The following is a 10352-nucleotide window of genomic DNA, read 5'->3' as shown; positions in this document are numbered from 1 at the left end:
ACCCATAATGATATCATGATGGGTTGGGAAGAATTCATACAATTTTTCAATGAGAGGTATTAATGTGACACAGTTCGAATTGCGAAGACCAACGAGTTTAAGAACTTGGTTTAGGGTAGTAAGATAGTGACATAATATGTCAATGAATTTGATGGGTTGGCCAAATTCGCTTTTGATTTGGTACCGACAAATGTGGCCCAGAAGGAGCGATTCATTCGAGAATTGAACTCTAGGGTAGCCCAAAGCATTAGGATTGCTCCAGTACATGAGATTTCTACCTACTCTTAGGCGGTAGGGAGAGCCCTTGAGGACACAGAGGATAAGATATGGAGTGAGAGCGTCGTAGGGTAAGAAGCTCATACAATGGCACACTACAAGAAAAAATGCTTTTAATAACACCGAAATGTGTTATCAAAACATACCATAACTTTTTGATGTGTTAAGACTGACTATGTTATCGTAGGTCAGAGTACTTTACATAACACTTTATCATTGTTATACAAATATGTTATTATACTGTCAACGATAACACAATTTATGTGTTATTTTAATAAATAGATAGGTGTTTAATTATGTTATTTATAGTCGATTATATAACACATTTCAATACATATAAATTTGTGTTATACTACACTTTAGTATAACACAATTTTTGTGTTATACTACACTTTAGTATAACACATTTTTTGTGTTATACTAGACTTTAGTATAACACATTATTTGTGTTATACTACACTTTAGTATAACACATTATTTGTGTTATATAATGAAGTTTGCATAACATAATTCTTTGCATAAAAAGTGTTATTGTAATAGATATTATAACACAATTTTCGTATTATAACACTAATTTATTCCATTATATTTTAATTTTTTTATATAATTAAAATTAGCTTTCTAATGTATACTAGCATCATCAAATGAACTTGATTTTCAAATAACAAAAAGTAAAAACATTCAACATTGTATTAACAATCCACAAATTAGTTTAAAACATTCAACACTGTCATCAACAACAAAATGTTCTTTAAGTATTCAAGGAATCTTAAATATTCAACATAGTGAAAAGTTACTACTTTCAACACAAAATATTCTACAGCTGCCCAACACAAAGCCTTCAAAATTAAGTATCATTTTCTACTTCGCTTGTCACATCTGCAAAATAAACAAAGAAATATTTTATTGTTATTATCTAGCATCACAAATTACTTCAAGAAAAATGCTATGAAAATTATATCCAAGAAAGGACACCACATACAAAATAATGAATTCACAACTACACCAAAGCAAACAAAGAAACTTGGCCCACATACAATATTCAAAACTTGTGTTTGTCGTGCTGCTTTGGACTGGATCTTCCCCATGATGAAACCATATTTTGTAAGATTGGTCCATGCCCCACAAAACTAAGTGTTCGACAACTTCGTCTGAAAGTTGATGTCTTAGATTGTGACATTTTTTGCATGGAGAAAGAATCTTGGCTGGAAATCCAAGATTCGTCATGGCTGTCTTAACAAACTCCCTAGCTTTTTGCTCATATTCCACCATTGCTCTACAATTTTAGAGCATACGTCAATAATCAAGCACTGACACTTAAACTTATACCCAAAATAAACTATATGATTTTGGTTACTAACATGTTAAGATGGATCCAACATTTATCCATCTCCAATGAATTTGAATTTGATGTTGTTCTCTTAATAAAATCTTGTTTTTTTGTTTGGGTTTAACAACTGTTAGACAAGACAATCACATTATTTGCGGTTGTAATTTCAGGGTCATGACAAGGTCATTAACACACATGCTTTTAAAAGAAACATGCCTTGGTTGAATTTCAGGTCATACCAGTTAAAAAGATCATTTTCTTCAGTTAAATATCCTATTTTTGCTATTTATCCTATGAATGATTAAAAATGGAAGAATTTCTTTATTTTTGCTAAGTTTAAGAAATTTTTAATATTTTTTCATTTCATTTCCTCTGATAGACATTGCAATAGGTAGTAGGATCATTAGAGTTTAAGGGGGTCTTCTTAGTATCTTTTGAAAATAGCAAGCAGCTTATGTTTTAGATCATTTGTATTGTTTTGGGGTTAGTTGCAGAAGAAGAAGAAGAATGTACCCTTTGGCCAATCTAATATACCCTTTGGATGGGAGAGGTATAGGGATGTTTTAGATCATCTGTATTGAATTCCATGGATGGGAGAGGTATATGGTATAATATACCCTTTGGCCAATCAATTCAAACAAAGTCATTAAAGATGAAAATAAAGCAGGTGCCAAGAGATACCAACCAGCAAGATTTAACAATTAAATTTATTTTTTCTATCTTTCTAATGATTAGTCATTTTTTCTTAGCCACAGTGGATTCTTCAATGTTAAGCTTCTTTTAAAATTCGCATACTTGATTAGGCTTTTCAATTGTTTCCCCTGAAATACTATAAGACTAATTGATATATTTATAGTGTGATGAATTAGTCCAGCAATCTCTATTTCTGTTTGGGTAAACATATATTTATATATTATTAATTGCTTTTTTGCTTGTTTATTTATGTTATTGGTAATATAATGAATCAAGTGCATATATATATATATATTTATAGTGTGATGAATGAGTCCAGCAATCTCTATTTCTGTTTGGGTACAGGGCTTATGGATTGGTTTGATATGTGGTCTATCATGCCAAGCAATCACACTAATGTATTAGGGCCTTTAAACATATTAAGTGTACTATAATAACTTTAAAAAGATACATAAATTGATTTATATCTTAAAATAAGAAAAGTGTCGAGTTACATTTGCTTTGGTTTCAATACATTCTGAATATTTATATATATAAATATGTGTGATCTTTCTAATTTTTTGTGGGTTTTGTAGGTATTGATTTATGATTTGAAGACATAAGTGCTTCTAAAATCCTTATTGTTATAGGTATGTTTACTCTCAATATATATATATATCTTTATATATGGATGTGTTTTCTCTGGCTTTGTTTTTTTTTCATAGACCAAGTCTTCGTTGACCAATCATGTTTTAATATATGAGTTTTAATATAGTTTTCTAATTTATAGAGATTACAAATACTGATTAGATTATATGGTTTTGTTGTTTTTAATAAGGTTGTTATACTAATGAACGAAGTGGAGTCCATATTCATAAATCACTTTGGCAAAAAGAATGGAAATGAAAAGTTAAATTAAAAAACAGAATGATGATATTTCAAGGTAGAGGAATGATATTATTGTCCTATTTTTCTGTATTTGTTTATGATATTAAAGAATTGATTGATAAAAATATAGTTACAATGGTTCCCATGAAACAAAGCTTATTGTTCATGTTTATAAATTAACATTTTTTCAGTTTCTCCAATATACATGGTTTGATGATCTTTTACATATATAGACTTTCAATTATTAAATTTGTTAAAGTAATCATTTTTATGGGAATAGTCTACTAGTACTTTTAGCTTTATAATTGTCAACAATTGATTATTAACAAAAATAAAATTAATATGCAAACCACTAAGTGAAGCTTAAGAAGAGTGTAGCTACACCTACATCCACAAAGTTAATACAAATTGGACTAACTCAAATTACCAAACATATCGCAAGTGTAGTGCTAAAGCATCTCAGTGTTTTTTACATCAAAAAGTTTCAACACAATTTGAAAATTAGGTTAGATAGAAAGCACGTATATTTCTCTAAAACTCAACAGAAAAGTTTTCAATAATGGTAAATTTTCTTATAAGCTTATAATGGTAAGAAGATGTTAGCTTATAATTCTAGATAAAATCTGACATCATTTCCCATATAAAAGCTTACCTAACCATTTATCAATACCAAGTAAAAAAATTCAAACAACACACAATAAGTTTTCATCCTTATATCACCGCAAAGCACAAACAAATTTTCCAGAACCTACTTCTCTAAGACACACAAGTTTTCAACCTTCCGTTATCACCGCAACACACAATTTTAATCTCAGAACCTACTTCTCTATGAATGAATATTTAAGATATTCAAACTCCTCTAACATTTGTATGATATTAATAAAAGAGTTAAGAGAACATACTTCCGTACCTCTTGCTATTAATAATCAAGTTAATTAACTTTGCTCCTTGCCAATTCGATCCACAACCAAAGGAATATAATCAATACCTAAAAGATTAATACAAAATTAAAATTAAATGATAAAATAAAACCATAAAATTCATGAAATTACTTGTTACGAGTCTTAAAATCATAAACTATATTCATTAATGGTACAAACTTAACATAAAGAAACATATTCCAACTCAAATGTCCAAAAAAATCATCATTTTCATAATCACCATCATTTTCGCTCATTTTATCTTAAATTGAGCTACTAAAATACTAAAATAAACATTATTTCAGCAACTTAATACTAATAACAATGCTGCTCTACTATATTATGGTAGCCAAATAATTTAGTTGCATAAACCTTCAAAGATACTGATTATAAATAGTTCTCTAGCATATGAAATTGGTTGAAAACTCTACACCTAAAGATGCTGACTTCTAGCCTTCTAGTACTCATTTAGCAAGCCAAATTGTATTATTCAAACTCATTGGTAGAAGAAAGAATATCATAGCAAATAATATTTAACCTTAAATAGATAATTATCAACTGTATTAAGATGAAAGTATTAGAACTCAACCCTGCTTTATCAAGGTGAGCATTACATAGCTATCATTATCAGCTTTCTTTGTTTAATATAAAATTGCATTTTTAATTTTTTTTTCTCATTCTACTCTCATGGCTTGCTAAACTTCTATGGTGTATAATTTCGATAAACTTCTTCATGAACAGAAGTTTAATGAAATTATACACCATAGAAGAATTATACTATCATTTCAAATGGTTCCTAAATAATCTAAATTAGAAATGTAGTACTATAGTTCTGAGAGATGGAAATTAAGAGCTAGAGATACTAAAACCAAAATTCAGGAACAGGTTAAAACTGAGCAAAACTGGGGAATGCAATCTTCAATCTGAGAATCAAGTACACCTTGCTAATTTTTATTTTCTCACCATAAAATGTTATGATTCAATTGTTGAATTATATCCATTTCAACTTTTGAAGTGGCATTAAATCACCAAAAACTAGAAAATAGCCTTAAAACCCCACTAATGTCTAAGACACCCAAAGGACTAAATCTAAACTTTTCCAGCCACATGTAAGTGGGACAAAAGGAATGTTTCTAAGCCAATGCAGCAACAATGTCTCAAAAGGGGCCATTTCACATCTCTTAAATGTCTAATAATTTGTATTCTGGCTAGCTCAAACAACCTATAAAGATCATGACCATGACCATGTATTTAGACTAAGTTCTATTTAGTTAGAAATTTAAACAAAGCTAAGCGAAAGTTTTATTGTGCTACTATATATAAACATGCTTGTATCCACTAGAAACACATATTTCTATGTCACAATACAATAACAATGATAATAATATATAGATATAACCATATGAGCATAATCTTGTTATTTAATTTTTTTTTCGTTTGTTGCAGATTTATGGCAAAAGAAAAAACACTTATTAAAGTACAACATCCCTTTGAAACATGAGACTTTTATATGTTCTTGATAGTTCTCTCCCGCATAACAAGATATTATTACTATTATTATTATTATTATTATATATGCCAACTTATAACGAAACAACAACTGTAGTTGGAGGGCTTCAATTTTAACCCCAACAAGCCATAAGAAACTCATAAAAGAGAAACAAAAATAGAACACCACAATAAACTAAGCTTCTAAAACCAACATCAGGTGTGCTTTATGTTCGAAGCCACTGCCAAAAAAAAAAAGAGAGAAAACACAAAAAAGTATAGTTTAAGCATAACTAGTAATCCATATACATATATGTATATTATATATATATCACTATGCATCTCCCTAATATTTAAAAAGAAATTCTTAGCATCTTTCTAAGAGTGCTTATTAAGCATCTCAAGCAAATTAAACTTTCAATTAGTAAAGATTTATTATGTAAAATTTCATTCAACTTCTGTGATATAACTTTGTAAGTCTCTACAATTAACCATGGATTAGCATGATAATGGTTTGTAACCAGGTTAACTTAATGTGTCTTAGTCAACTCTGCACCTATTCTTGCACTCACATTCTTTTAATTACTATATCAGAAGGTAACTATTAATAATAATGATAAGATACCTCTCTTTAATATAGTTAGAGTTGGAGAAGTAAATAGCAGAGTCAACTCTGATGATCAAAACTCCAGGAATCTGCCTTGCCTCTGGGTATTGCAAGGTGTTCCTGTACACACTAGTCCTTGGTAGCTTTCCCCTGTTTATCCAATTGCCGGAACCCAAAAATACTTCTTGTTTCTTTTCCCCTGTTTATCCAATCCAAACAAGGTAGAGAAAAATTAATTAAGATTGAAAATATAATGTCTAAGTGGAAGAACATTTTAATTTATAAACAATAAAAGTTGAAGAGCCATATGGGATTGTTCTTACTATGTGTTTGGTGACAAGAAGAAAAGCCAAGAAAGCGACCCCTATAACTATAGTCTGCCAGTTCCACTGTAAAACAATGATCAATTTATTGAAAAATGTTAATTTATGACCACAGCTAAAAGCGTACCAGTAAAAATAGAATGGTAAAATTAAATTTTTTATTTTTACCCCATGGTGGGTTGAATTAAACACTGAGCGCAAAATAGAGACAATATCAGTCTTCTTTGTGAAGAAATTCTTTTTTATATCTGAGATTTTGCATTATGTATAATGTGTACCAGTAGGCTTGCAAGTTTTTAAAGTGTGTATGCATATGTATCGATAATTTTTATAAGATATGAAAGTTCCTGAAGTAAATTGACAGGGAAATTTACACATAATCACACCAAGCCAACACACTTTTATCTTAACTATTTTAACAGACTTCAAATGTAACATTAAAAAAAACAGCAAGTGCATCAGATGAGGTATGGACTTAACAGAGCAGCCATGTGTACTACTAAAATTAATTTTCTTAAAGAAAGGTGCTGCTGTAGAAAGTAGGCAGTTACCAATTCATCATTTGGAATAGCATCCTTCAGAAGACGAGGATCATTAAGTACATCATGACTGCTCTTGATTTTTTTCTTTACAGCTGCTAATTCCTTCTCCTCTTCTTCAGCTTCTTCTCCAAATGAAAGTAAATTCAACTTTCTGAATTGTACACAAACATACCACAGTTAGCCAAATATTTTGCACCAGACACAAACAGACAGGCAGCTAATTCTTATATGTTCATATATATGTTCATCAAATATTACCAGACACAAACAAATAGGCAGCTAATTCTTTTAAAACTTATTGCATTCTCAACTTCCTCAGAAAATACCTAATCAAAAATCAATCAACAGAAACAAAAACAAAAAAAGTCGATAACCAAAATTAAAAAACATGTCTAGAATCCCCTAAATCCAATAACAAATCTAAAAGCTCTAAAAATCACAATAAAAACCTTGGCTTACCAGAATTTGGACTTGGTGCCGACCTCATTGGTGGCCCAAAGCTTCTTCAGACTCAGTAGGGAGAGCCCTTCCCACAACCTGGTACTGGTGGAACTACAACAAAGAACCATTAAAAAAAAGAAAAAAAACACACACACAGAAAGTTATCACTTTTCTCTAAAGTGAATTATATATTACATGTTATATTAATGCCTATGTAACAGGATTTCATATGTTTTAACGGTATTTCGTATGTTTATCAGAGTGATTGGAAATAAATAAGTTAAGTTTATCAGAACTGTTGACATAAATCCAATAATTATTCATTCACCAGTTGCATCCTTTTACAAAAGAAAGTACTCAGCAATTACACCTTCTCATAAAAAGTAAAAACAAAAACTTCCAATAGTTACAACTTTTCATAGAATTCTAATCCAAAACAACACAACTATATTCTCATTAGTACAATTATTTAAACCCCATAATCATCCTCATCAGTTCTCCATTGTTTTTAACGGTTCATCCTACTCTGAATAAAAAAAAAAATTAGGAATTGAGATTTATTTAGAAACACTTCATAATTTTATTAATATAAGAATCATCTTCATCAATTAAGAAAACTTATTCCTTTCTCTTAAATATTTTTCTTAGGTTTTTGAAGCAATACATTGTGATATAATATCTGAAGCTTCCAAGGAACAATCCTAAGGTTAGTTTAGTTAACTATGGTTATAGCATCTAAAATTTAGTTCAGCACATAGGCCTAATTAAATTTGGTAATTTGCAAAGAATTTTTCACTTGTAATTTGAATGCACATCATCACCACAATCATGAGATCAGACAAGAAATTTGAAAGAAAAAAAATTGAGAAAAATAGAGTTCTTTCCTTCTATGTGTATTGTTTCTGCAGTGTAATTTTCAAGAAAACAAATACCCTATAGAGACTGTAATATTATTGTACCCATAAAATTTAGCAATACGCAAACTTATTAAAATTATATCAGAAAAAAATCAATATACCTCTATGCTAACCCCATTACATCCCTATATGAGAACTCCTCCACCAAACTCAAAACACAACCCAAAAATAGAAAAACTAAAGAGAAGAAAGGGAAATTCCAGATACTAGCTGAAGCAAAGATGAAGGGAGAAATAAAGCATTGATTATTTTCCTTTTCTCATACGAAATTAAAATTTATTGTTAAATGTATTTAAATCACGATAAAAATGAATGAATATTACACATGCGGTGAAGTATCTATTTGAGAGAAGAGCTTATCTATACAGTTCCTATCTGAACACAATTCAAAGAATGAATCTCAAAGAACTGCAAAAGTTGAGCCAGTACATATATGTATCTCACAATAAACATTAAACACGATCAGCTGTTATCCAACTCAATCCAATTTCACATTAACCACATAATTTTGGACAACTACAAACCACATTTCTCAAAGCTGAGTAACACATTAGAGCATAGAAAACTCACTCGGATATGAATTTGGCAACAAATAAACCTGGGCTTCCAGACCCAAACCATTTGAAACTCCACCGACCCTCCAAGAATGGCGACCTGATTTGCTTAAACAAGTAAAAATCCCATAAAAATTGAAGCTTGGAAAAAATCCTCAGCTCAAATGAGTGCTTACGTTGTTGGACGAGGCGTCAGATTAAGCCGCTCAAGGCATGAGCTTCTTCGGTCGGTGATGGGAAACATGGGGAGGGAAGTTGTGGTTAACCCACAAGTCGAGCCACACCGTAGACCCACCGCCGCAAGCACCGTCGCACCCACAAGCGAGCCATGCCGTAGACCCACGAGTCGAGCCTCCATGTCACACGACCCAAGCCGTAGGCCCCCATCACCTGTCTTCCTGGTCCGGTGCTTGAACGGCGGAGACAATTAGTGGTTGGCAGAGAGCAAACGAAAGAGAAAGGGAGAAGATCGGTTATGGACGGAGAGAGAAAGAGATTTAGGGATTATATTTTTTTAATTTACTTATTTTATAAATAAAATTTGATTATATTCAGATAAAACAAATTTTTATATACTTAATGGGACCGTGTGAAATTTTTTTGGGGGGGTGGTGAAAAATTAGGCGCCAAAAATTAAGTCCCACCTACACCTATATACTTATTTAACTATTATAATACTTTTTAAAAAGTATTAAGTTTTTGTGTTATGGAAATGGGTTTTTGTTGTAGTGGCACCCCCATTTGCAGGATTTGGTAGTGTCATGACCCCTCCTAGTCCTAACAGGAGGGGTCATGGTACTCATGGTGATCGCCAGGGCAGCAATGAGGCATGGAGAGGTTATCTAGTATGTGTTAGGGGCAGGAGACACCATCTGGGAGAATGCTAAGGAAGGAGTGTTTTCTATGTGGAATAGTTGGGCACTTCAAGAAAGATTGCCCGAGATCGAAGAAGGAAGAATCGAGGAGTGTAGATAGCTTGACTCCAGCTCAAGTGTCTGTCTCGACGCAGTCAGAGCCTGAGGCTGGTCCCTTAGTGGTGACAGGATGCCTTTCTAGTTCTCAATCTTTTATATTGTGCTGATTGATTCTGGTACTACGTATCTCTTAGTAGAGGCATAGATATGTTATACATATTATGTGACTATTACGCTATGGGGCTGGAGATTTTAGTGCCTGTCAGGGGAAATTGGTAATTTCCATGAGATGGGTCAGAGTATTACTAGTAGAGAGTTAGCCGAAAATTGATTGAGCTTGTTATAGGAGACTTTGGTATGAATGTGAGTATAGCCTAGTTTGTCAGGTAGGGACAACCATGGATTGTAAGAAAAGATGGTGATTTCTGAGTTTAAAAGGAAAGGACCTATTTGCGTTCACGGGATTCCTAGCTATTGTGG

General features: G+C 31.6%; 1 long non-coding RNA gene across 3 annotated transcripts; it reads right to left on the bottom strand.

Annotated features, from left to right (window-relative positions):
- Positions 1–943: 943 nt before the first annotated feature.
- Positions 944–9460, bottom strand: LOC133803726 (uncharacterized). Of its 3 annotated transcripts, none has more exons than XR_009878124.1 (9): positions 9135–9460; positions 8975–9058; positions 7506–7598; positions 7056–7197; positions 6505–6570; positions 6200–6380; positions 4069–4154; positions 1314–1552; positions 944–1155 (listed from the first exon to the last, which is right to left on the bottom strand). It is a non-coding gene; the product is annotated as an uncharacterized LOC133803726 (long non-coding RNA). The 3 variants fall into 3 exon arrangements; XR_009878125.1 differs by having other exon boundaries at positions 4077–4154; positions 7506–7589; positions 9135–9459; XR_009878122.1 differs by having other exon boundaries at positions 4077–4154; positions 9135–9458.
- Between the last annotated feature and the right edge of the window lie 892 nt (positions 9461–10352).

The sequence above is a fragment of the Humulus lupulus genome, chromosome 1 (genome assembly GCF_963169125.1).
Source record: "Humulus lupulus chromosome 1, drHumLupu1.1, whole genome shotgun sequence".
In the NCBI taxonomy this organism is placed as follows: domain Eukaryota; kingdom Viridiplantae; phylum Streptophyta; class Magnoliopsida; order Rosales; family Cannabaceae; genus Humulus; species Humulus lupulus.
Note: the sequence above shows the minus strand (reverse complement) of the source record. Positions and strands in the feature narration are given on the sequence as shown.